The 11,754-nt window shown below is 41.8% G+C and overlaps 1 pseudogene; it reads left to right on the plus strand.

The window, feature by feature from the left end:
• The first annotated feature begins 245 nt into the window (after nt 1-245).
• On the plus strand, nt 246-837 carry LOC147418468 (uncharacterized; annotated as a pseudogene).
• Nucleotides 838-11,754: the final 10,917 nt, after the last annotated feature.

An 11,754-nucleotide genomic window follows, 5' to 3' on the forward strand; every position in this document is an offset into this window, starting at 1 on the left:
CAAGTCCATGAAATCATTAAAGGCGGCCCCCGCTGGACATTGCTGCGATAGTAAGTCTATTGGACGGACAAGTACAATGACCGCCAGATATCAAACGTCACCTCTCTCTTTATTTATAATTGTAACGATTCAACACCAATTAAGAATGCAGTTACGATATCGTTTCTCTGTGTGTGGGTCTGCGTGAGTCTGAGAGAGAGAGCGCCGGTTTGTGTCTCTGATCAGAAGAGGGTTGTGAATTCAACATGGTATGATCGCCTCTTTTCTGGAGCGCTTGTGGTGGCCCTGTACAAGCTACACGTTATCTACACGCTGTCGCTACACCTGGGCTCCTCTCTCGCTTACCTATAGCAACACCTCATAACCATGCCTGCAGCGAAAGTGCTGCCATCAAAATTGGTGAGGCTAAACAAGAAGGCGAAGGCTCCCTCGTGCCGAGTCAAGGAGAAGAAGAAGAAGGCGAAGGCTCCCTCCTGCCGAGTCACGGAGAAGAAGAAGAAGGCGAAGGCTGCCTCTTGCCGAGTCAAGGAGATGAAGAACAAAGCGGGTGTGAAGTCCCTGGCAAAGGTTTACTCCAACCAAGTCTTGGAGATGAAGGGTAAGAAGACCCTGACGATGGCGACTCTCTGCTGCCTACATCAAAATTTAACGATACTCTTTCACAATTCCAGACCAATATTCAGAATTCTGATCTTCCACTCGACACCCATTCTATGATTCAACTTGATTTCCTTGAAGCATATACGGCTGTTCCTCTAATTCCCTTTTTGATTGCCGGATTTAATGCTTCTAACCAAGCTTGCGACCCTCTGTTTCCAACCATGCTTCATGCTATGATGGCTAATGCTGACTCCTCTCGCCCTCGAGTCAAAATGAAAGGCTTCTCTTGCCTGAGGGGGAGTGCTCATGCTGAAAATGATGCTCAAGAAGACCAAGATGCTGAAAATGAAGATGATGATGCTCAAGAAGGTGCTGCTGACAATGATGATGAAGAAGAAGAAGATGAAGCTACTGAAATTGAAGATGCTGGTCTTAATCTTCTCTCTCCTTTGAGGGGGAGAATTCACTATGAAGTCAAAGCTCGAAAGAAGATTGTACTGGAGCCTCAGGAGCGGACCAAGCATAAAGCGGAGCTACTTCAATTCTTCCTCATGAGATCTATGATAGATCCGGGCTAGTTCCACTGCATGCTTGTATGCATTACGCATGCAGTTAAATATTGTAAAAGCGAAGCACCAAGCAAACCCAATAGGGGAATGGGGTGCATCTATTTCTATTCTTTGATATCTATTCGGACATTGAATATTCCTCGTTTGACCACATGTGAGGCATTGAAGGATCAACTTGTGCCAAATACTCTGATATCTAAAGAATGCCTCTTGAACAATCCACCCTTTGGCCATACATGCCTTTGGTTGAGACCGTAGCCGCACAAAATCTTTGAGAGTCTTTACAACCCTCTCTAAGAAGAACATCCATCGTGCATGCACTACTCCACATATAACTATCTCCTCCACCACATGAACCTACTCCACATATAACTATCTCCTCCACCACGTGAACCAAGAGGTGAATTTGACTAAGAAGGACCGATCGAGGAAATGCATCTTCAATGGCACACACAGTTTCTGTTGCAAGTGTTTGAGCAGCAGAGATAGCATCTATTTTGATTTCCGTGGAGCTCATAAATCTGCAAGAAAACACACAAGGATACACTAAGTGCTGGTTGAAATTATTGTGTACATAAAAAAGGTGTAGTTGAGTGGAATCTTGTGGTATACCTTACTAGATCTCCTAATTTGAAAATAGCGTCCCTGACTTTCTTGTCCTGACATATACACATACTCACCGGCAGAATGAACTACAGTGTAAATCATGGATACGGAAAGTGAGTGATAGTCATACACACAAACTATAGATAGAACAGGGAGTATGAATATTACATGAAGCATCTTGTGCCAATCGTGGGACTTCAACCCATACAATTGAACGCTTCCACCCTTCTTCACTTTTGTGAAAGCTTCCTTTAGCGACCTCATGTATCCGGTTGGTGTGCGAATAGAGGCGATGGTACCCTTCACCTTGGCTAATTCTTCTTTTTCTAGCATCCATGGTGCTTTAGGAAGCACAATCTTTCCATTTGGGGCACACCTTCGATCTCCACATGCTCCGAAGCAATGCGCCTCAAGCGAGGAATTGCCCTTTAGCACTTGGTGCAAGGACAAGGTAGTTTTTCCTTGAGCCAACGATCTCGCTCTGGGCCTCCAGGAGGACCACGATCATCCCAGTCGATGTCCAGCGTAGGCGAAAGGTTGTTTATTTAGTCATGTGTCCTAAAAAATAAATAATTAGAAAAACACTTAATTCCATTAGAAAAATTACATATACTTAAAGTCAAATGGAATAAATGACAATGAGTGTTAAAATTAATTTTTAACTAAAAGAGATTTTAAAAAATTCAATTAATAAACATTTAAAAGTACTACAAAATAAAGTATCCATAAAAAATTAAAAATCTTCATAAAAAACCTCAAAAGGTTAAAAAATAAAATGATGTATAGCTAAGGGTAGAGAGAGTGGCTTGTATGCCCCCCCCCCCCCCCCCTTGCAACCTCGGATTCGCATGTATCCGTTTGAAATGATTGGCCGTGGTAATAAGCGCGGTAATAGGAGCAGTAATAGCCGCGGTAATAACTCGCGCCTAAAACAGGAAAGAAGGCAGAGTATGCCGCGTTTTTGCAGCATACCCTGCGTTCTTGCTCTTGGCCATCGCTCCCAAGCTTCCCCCCCCCCTCCCCTCCCCCACCCCCAATCTCCCTACCCTCTCTCTCCTTCAACAAGCCCCCCCTCCCACCTCTCCCTTCCCCCTCTCTCCTTTTCCAAGATTCTCAAGTTTCGTCGAAGAGGGTTTTGTCCAAGTTTTGGCAAGGGGGTATTCCGCCATCTTCTTTGGAAGCTCAACCTATTCGAAGCTCAACCGCGCTATACAGAAGAGGTAAACACAAAAGCACATCCTCCCTCTTCCCCTTTTGTTTTCTACTATACACACACACACACGCATACACACACACATACACACACACATACATATAAAAAAATAAATAGAGAATCCATTATAATATACCTTGTTCATTAGGAAATGGTTGTTTCACACGGCTTGTTTGAAATAGTTGCTTTGCTGAGCACGTTTGAAAATGGTTGCTTTGCTACACACGTTTGGAAATAATTGATTTGTCACACACGTTTTGAAAATGATTGTTTGGATAGTGTTAGATGAAATAGAGAGAGAGAGAGAAAGAGATAAATGAAGAGAGAGAGAGAGAGAGAGAGAGAGAGAGAGAGAGAGAGAGAGAGAGAGAGAGATAGATAGTTCTATTATCGTCCTGGGAGGTCAAATATGACCTATGGGACCAAATGAACATGTCACGTGGTGTGAGTGGAGTTCATAAGTGACTCTCGATGCTCAAAAATGGCTAAAATGAGCGTCGCAATAGAGAGAGAGAGAGAGAGAGAGAGAGAGAGAGAGAGAGAGAGAGAGATTTAAAGAGAGGGAGAGAAATGTTGGATAGAGAGAGAGAAATAGATAACGAGAGGTAAATGTTAGATAGAGAGAGAGAAATAGATAAAGAGGGAGAAATGTTAGATATAGAGAGATAAATAGATAAAGAGAGTGAGAGAGAAAGAGGGATAGAGGTAGATAAATAGAGAGAGAGAATTAATGAGAGAATGAGAGAGAGAGAGAGAGAGAGAGAGAGATTTAAAGAGAGGGAGAGAAATGCTAGAGAGAGAGAGAGAAATAGATAAAGAGAGTGAGAGAGGGAGAGAAATGTTAGATAAAGAGAAGTAAATGTTAGATTGAGAGAGAGAAATAGATAAAGAGGGAGAGAAATGTTAGATAGACAGAGAGAAATAGATAAAGAGAGTGAGAGAGAGGATTAATGAGAGAGAGAGAGAGAGTGTGTAGATAGAGGGAAAGAGGGAGAGATAGAGGGAAATAGGGATAGGGATAGAGAGAGAGAAAGAAAAAGAGAAAGAGATAGGGATAAGGATAGAGGGAGAGAGAGAGAGATAGGGATAGGGATAGGGATAGGGGGAGAGAGAGAGAGAGAGAGAGAGAGAGAGAGAGAGAGAGAGAGAAAGAAAGAGAGAGATAGAGAGAAAGACAGGGAGAGAAAGAGAGAGATAGAGGGAAATAGGGATAGGGAAAGAGAGAGAGTAATAGATAGGGAGAGAGAGAGAGAGAGAGAGAGAGAGAGAGAGAGAGAGAGAGAGAGAGAGAGAGAGAGAGAGGGAGAGATAGAGAGAGAGTGTAGATAGAGGGAAAGGAAGAGAGAGAGTGTAGATAGAGGGAAAGAGGGAGAGAAAGAGAGAGATAGAGGGAAATAGGATAGGGATAGAGAGAGAGAAAGAAAAAGAAAAAGGGAAAGAGATAGAGATAGGGATAGAGGGAGAGATAGGAGTAGGGGAGAGAGAGAGAGAGAAAGAGAGAGATAGAGAGAAATAGGGATAGGGAACGAGAGAGAGTAGATAGAGAGGGAGAGAAAGAGAGGAATAGAGAGAGGGAGAGAAAGAAAGAAAGATAGAGAAAGAGAGGGAGATAGAGGGAAAGAGGGAGAGAAAGAGAGAGAGAAAGAAAGAGAGAGAGATAGAGTGAGAGAGGGAAAGAGGGAGAGAAAGAGAGAGATAGAGGAAAATAGGGATAGGGAAAGAGAGAGAGTAGATAGAGAGGGAGAGAAAGAGAGGAATAGAGATAGAGAGAAAGAGAGGGAGAGAAAGAAAGAGAGATAGAGAAACAAAGGGAGAGAGGGAAAGAGAAATAGAGAAAGAGAGGGACAGATAGAGAGAGAAAGAGAGAGAGAAAGAGAGGGAGAAAGAGAGGTAGAGAAAGAAAGAGAGAGAAAGAGGGGGAAAGAGGGAGAGAAAGAGAGAGAAAGCGAAGGGTAGCCCATCCCCAAGCTTGGAGGGTGTAGGTAGAAGACAAGGGGTTCCACTTGTAAAACATGGTGATCTATGTTTTGCAATAACGGGATAAAGCGGCTGCCTCAGTTTGTGAGGCCAATCTAGGACATGGTGGACGTCCCTGGGGTCGCTCTTGTGGACGTATGCGAAGCCCGAAAAAGTGGTGCCCAAGTCCAAAGCCACCATGACCTTAGCCGAGACCTCGATGCCTCATGAGAAAATATCGTCTATGTTTGGCTTCTCATCTCTGAGAGTGCTTGCTTTACATGGAGGCGCAGACATGACTCTGGGATGGAGAGAGTGAGAGACTCAGTGAGAGAAATAGAATTACTTATTCCATTACATTAGAATTGTAATGTTACGATCAATTGATCACTTAGATGTTGAATTTAGGTGCAGCCAACACAAAACAATGGCTACATTTACAACCTTAACATATATATGTGTGTACATATATATTTGTTTATGCATGTATGTAGGCACTAAGTACGTGAGCATAGCATCCGAAGGTTAGACGCTTCCTCTTGGATATAGTCCTTTTTTAATCATGGCGTTGCGGTCATTGATCCACTCATGCATGGATTACCGCAATGTACCTTTGGTTTTACCACGGTTGAGACTGCGATGATATCTAAAGAGGTGCAGTTGACCTTTGGCACTACTAGCCTCTACTTAGGTCTACTAGTATGTGTATGTATCTACGTGTTTGTGTGCTAATATATATATCCTCTGGGAGAGAATTGTAATGTTACAATCAATTGATCACTTAGACGTTGAATTTAGGTGCAACCAACACAAAACGATGGCTACATTTACAACCTTAACATATAAATGTGTGTACATATATATCTGTTTATGCATGTATGTAGGAACTAAGTACAGGAGCATAGCATCAGAAGGTTAGACGCTTCTTCTTGGGTATAGTCCTTTCTTAATCGTGGCATTGCGGTCATTGATCCACTCATGCATGGATTACCACAACGTACCTTTGGTTTTACAACGGTTGAGACTATGATGATATCTAAAGAGGTGCAGTTGACCTTTGGCACTACTAGCCTCTACTTAGGTCTACTAGTATGTACATGTATCTGCGTGTTTGTGTGCTAATATACTTGTGTACGTATTTATAGATGAGTGAGTAGGGTTGAAAGCTTAATCTTATATTGCTCTTTCTAATGTAGATGTCAAACGACACACCAATTGGTGAGGAGCAGCCAGCTGGCTCTTCTTTTGGTTGGTTCACATCTCAAGTGGGCTCCCACCCGGGGTGGACATCGCCTCCAGTGGACCCGAGTCTTGAGTCAGTGAGAACAAGCAAAGAAATAAATAATGTTTCTACGTAGTTAACCATAAACCATGAGTGTCATAGGTTTTTTTTTGTTATTTGAAGGCATGGCCATCCTACACCTAACCTTCTCAGATTCCTCCACCGGCCGTAGATCCTGACTTACAGTGGGCTATCTCTTTATGAGAGCAGTACCTCCATTCGCTGGAGGATTTGTTTGCCCGCTACACTCTGCAACAGCTTGCGACCTAGGGTATTTCTCCACAGACTACACCATCGGGGAGTCAGGGAGGGAATCCTTACCTACAAAGCCTCGCACCGATGGAACCTCCCTCTACTCTCCCTTCCTATCATCCTACTCCTATTCCAACGCAGGGTCCTACTCCCCTTGCATCGCAGGGTCCTACTCCCATGGCATCACAGGGTCCTACGCCACTCCATTCCACTCCGGCTTCGCCAAAACATTGTCGATGGATTTCCTCTGGCAGCGCGCATCGACGCTTGTCTCAGGGCGGCGAGTGCCGTGAGAGACGAAACGGCAGCGGATCTTGTGGTTTTGCATGTTTTGGTAGTGGCAGGAGAACGGAGTCCCCACTTTCAAAGCGTGCCGCCCCTGACGCAGAGGAGGAGGATACTGACGCACTCGTGCCAAACACGCATGGGCGCTACTACAAGGTTAAATATGGTGGGGAGGTTGATTTTGGCATAGCACAGAGCAGGGCATTTTGACGCCATCTACAAATTCTTATACATTCAACGTATAAGAATTGTTTTATAAAGTTCAAAGACCAACTTCCCGATCATGCATGGTACATTGAGGACGCTCTGTTAGCTAGATTTTCAAACGCCCCCGATCAATGTTTTTCACAACAATGGTTGGAGGGCTACATAAAGACATTTCTAAAAAACAAGCAGTTCAGTTCGCGGGGCGCAGCAGCCAACCAGGTCAGAGATCTAGACAGGAGTTATCGCGGTGGCAACATGGCAGACGTGGAGTGGGAGTGGGCAATTCAAGAGAAGAGAGATCAAGCTGCGACGGGCTCATCATATAGACAACAACGTGAGGCCCGCACAACACAAACTAGCACGCACTATGGCTCAGGAGGCAAGGGAGCTTGGAAGGATAAATATGTAAGATTATTTGAATTACAATGTCGATTGGTGATTATAAAGATTGTAGTTGATAATTTGGTATTGTTATTACTAACTTAGAAAAACGTCACTCTCTCTCAACCAATCAGAGAGATGGTCAAGTATCGGGAGCAATATACAGAATTTGATACTTGGTGATGGTTGTTCGAAAACAACCACATGCATCTCTCGCGAGCAATTGACGCGGCGGTTGGACCACTACAAGCGATAAGTTTAAACAAGTAATTTTGTATCAGTTGTTTTGAGCTGTGGATAATTGTTTAATTTGGTTTGGGTTTATGTAGAGTCAAAGTGATCCAACATACGTGCCTCTGGACGACGACGAGGGTTAGATAAAAAAATGTTTTGTCAAAACTTTCGTAAAGTCCCAATGTGTCAAGGTAAAGTAAATTCAATTTTAGTTCTTTCGTATATTTAATACTCTTCCAAAAAACAATTGATGTCTTATTGTTTTATGCAGGTCAAAAATAAAGGTGCTCATTTGGGCCACCCAAATTTGTGTGGCCCAAATGAGCACCTTTATTTTTGAATTGGCATTTAGCGGTAATATGCGCGGTAATAACAACGTCAAAGGTCGCGGTAATAGCAGTCGGTATATTGCCGTGACTATTACCGTGATTTTTGTTGAGAAACCACTACCGCATTCATAGCCGCGGTTATTGCCGCCCCCACAGATTTTTCTCTCTCTTTTTCCTTTGTTTTCTTGCGGCAATGTTAGCGGTTATAGACAACTCCTCTTATAGTGTTACCGCATGATTTTAGGTAGGCCTTGGTTCAGGGTAGCAAAAGTTAAGCAGCTATGGGGAGCAGACACCATTGTAATCAAATAGGCGAAAAGGAAAGTGAGAATGCAAATGGTACCCAGGAAAACCATTCCACCTGGGTTCAGACCATTGTATGCAGAGGGTATCAACATAAGAGAAACTATTGAAGAGGATGAGGAGGAAGATTTTCTTCAAAAAATAAAACTGTAGTCCCTATTTTTGAAGTGGATGTACAGAAGATTGCAAACACAGTAGAGATTCAGAAAAATCAGCTTGAGTTGAATCCAAAGACAACTAGGCAAAAAACACTGAAGACAGCCAGTGAGCAAAGAAAAGAGGAAGAAATGGAAGCCTTTGAAGCCATCAAGAATTCAAAATGGTTATTTGAAGAGCATATGTCTAAGAGTTCCAAGGTGATGGAAGATGAACTCGAAGACATGAATTTGGGAGAGGAGAATGATCTTAGAATGGTAAAGGTATCTACTGAGTTAAATTTTGAGACTAAGGTGTCTTTGAAACAGTTTCTAGTGGAGTTCAAAAATACGTTTTCCTGGTCTTATACTAACATGAAGGGGGCAGATCCAACTGTGAGTCAACACAGCATTAACCTGAAGACAAATGTAGTGCCAGTCAAGCAACAAAGGTATAGGATGAACCCTAATTATGCAAAGCAGGTGAAAGAGGAGATTGACAAATTATTAGAAGTTGGATTTATTTATCCAGTGGATAATGTAACCTGGCTATCACCTATTGTTGTTGTACGAAAGAAAAACGGAAAAATCAGGGTGTGTGTGGATTACATAAATTTGAATGCTATAACAATTAATGATCCATTCCCTTTACCGTTTTGTGATACATTAATGTTAAATGCAGTAGGAGGTCATGAAATCTACAGCTTTTTGCATGGCTTCAGTGGATATAACCAAATCAATATGGCTTTGAAGGATAGAGACAAAACTAGATTTGTTACTGAGTGGGGAGTATATGCTTCTATCGTAATGAACTTTTGATTAAAGAATGTACCACCAACTTTTCAGAAATGGGTAATGAAGGTGTTTGGACCTTACTTTGACAACCTTCATGAAAATGTTCCTAGATGATTTTAGTGTTTCAGGAAAAAAGGCAGATCATATACATCATTTGAGGTTATGTTTTGGGAAATGTAGGGAAGCAAGATTAACATTAAACCCTGCTAAATGTACCTTTGCTATAAAAAGGAGAAACTTATTGGGACATATTATCAGTGAAGAGGGTATCGCCATGGATCCTAGGAAGGTGGAGGATATCCTGAAAGCTTCACCACCAAAGACAGAGAAGTAGTTGATGAGATTTATTGGACAGGTTAAGTGGTATAACAGGTTCTTGAGGTACCTCGCCCATGTATGCATACCACTTACATATTTGACATGAAAGGATGTCAGTTTGGTGTGGGGAACTGAGCACGATACTGCATTTAATCATTTGAAAAAGATGTTGGTGATTGCACCAATCCTGATTCCACCTGATTGGAAACTACCTTTTCAATTGTTTGTGGATGCATATGATAGATCCATAGGAGTAGTTCTTATGCAGGAGGTGTCCAGGGGATGGTTTAAACCCATTTATTATGCAAGCAGAGTCCTTACACCTATAGTGAAGGATTACACAGTGACTGAAAGGAAATGGTTTTTGGATTAACCAAATTGAGATATTATTTATTGGCAAATAGAGTGGTGATCCATGTTGATCATCAAGATTTGGTTTATTTGGTTAATAAACCCCATCTTTCAGGGGGATTGGCCAGATGGGTCTTACTGATGCAGGAATTTGACTATTCAGTATTTGATAGACCTTGTCAAGAGCATGTCATTGTTTTCTGATTATTTGAGTAGATTATCCAAGGGGGAAGTTCCAAATGAATTAATGGATGAATTGACTGATTCTAATTTGTTTCCAGTAGATTTCGCAAATTCTGAAGATTCTTGGTTGGAGGATATGTTGCAGTTTCTGATGCAAAGAGTTCTTCCTCAAGAAATGTCACTTGTAAAAAGGAAGAAGATGGCGTGGAGAAGCAAGAATTTTGCAATAATCATGGGAGTCCTCTACAAGAGGGGCATTGATCAAATACTTAGGATGTGTGTCCCAAAGTTTGAGCAAAAATTGATATTAGCTGAAGCACATGTGCGCACAGGGGATGCAGTTAGGCATTTTTTAGGGGACATTACTACCAAGAAGGTTTTTTAGGCAAGACTATGGTGGCCATAAGTATTTAGGGATTCTCATCAGTATGTCAATACTTGTCTCATTTGTCAAAGAGAATGATAGGCCACTAGATGAAGACAGAATGCCACTACAACCAATTCTTCCCCTTGAACCCTTTTAGAAGTGCACGTTGGAGTTTGTCAGACCAGTAAAATCTACTACAAAATATACAGGCAATAGGTATATTTTGGTGGCCACAAATTACTACACAAAATGGGTGGAGGTACAGGCCATGAAGGACAATAAAGTTGAGAGTGTAGCCAAATTTCTTTACAAAAATATAATGACAAGATTTGGGTGTCTAGTGGAACTGGTTTCAGACAGGAAGGTCATTTTATCAACAGGGTGATTAGAAAGTTGATTGAGTATCATATGATTCTCCACAAGAAGTCAACTGTCTACTACCCTCAAGCAAATGGTCAGGAAGAATCAAACAATAAGACTTTGATTAGAATTTTGAGGAGATTGGTCCAAAAGAACAAGAAGGAGTGGGAAACCAAATTGGATTCTGTCTTATGGGCATTCGGAAAAGCCTTCAAGGTGAGTACAGGGATGACACCATTCAAAATGGTGTATGGTTTAAAAGCAGTTGTGCAATTGGAATTTGTTATTCCTAGTCTCAGGGTGGTAATTCAGTTAAAACTGTCAGGGGAAGATTCTTCAGTATTCAGGCAGGAGAAGTTACTCAAATTGGAGGAAAGAAGAATTCAGGCAACTTATTTGACAGAAGCAATTCAAAGGAGAAGACAAGCTTGGATGGATAGAAACTTAAAACATAGAATTTTTGCAGAAGGGGATTGGGTCTTGATGTACAATAGCAAGTTGGGAAAGAGACCTGGTAAACTCAAAGTGAGATATTTAGATCCTTTTCAAATTGCTAAGGAACTTGGACAGTCTACTTATTTGTTGGCAATTCAGAAGGTCGAATTTTTCCTAAAGCAGTAAATGGTTTCAGGCTAAAACTTTGTATTATTGAAAGAAATCCACTAAGGTGTAATAATGATATTCCCTCAGATCAAGACCAAGATTCTCGGGGTGTTAATGTAATTATAGTGGAGAGGTCGAATCAAATCCATTAGATTTTGAAATCTTTTTTAAAGAGGGACGCACTATTTGCACAAAACTTCATGCTCCTCTTTTGCCTTCTCTAGTACTTCTCTTGCATCTTTGTTTTCTCTCTCCTTCCATCTCTGATGTCGAAGAAAGCTTTTACAGTGAACCCCCCAGTGGTGGGCTCACCTATGGCTGAGGGGGAAGAGCTTGAGAAGATGGTGACAAGAAGATCACTTAGGAAGCAGAAGACTCAGGAAGCTGCATCAGCATCCCTTCCTGATGTTCTCATTGAAGATCAAT

This window comes from Adiantum capillus-veneris, chromosome 30 (genome assembly GCF_014529385.1).
Source record: "Adiantum capillus-veneris isolate H3 chromosome 30, ASM1452938v2, whole genome shotgun sequence".
In the NCBI taxonomy this organism is placed as follows: Eukaryota; Viridiplantae; Streptophyta; class Polypodiopsida; order Polypodiales; family Pteridaceae; genus Adiantum; species Adiantum capillus-veneris.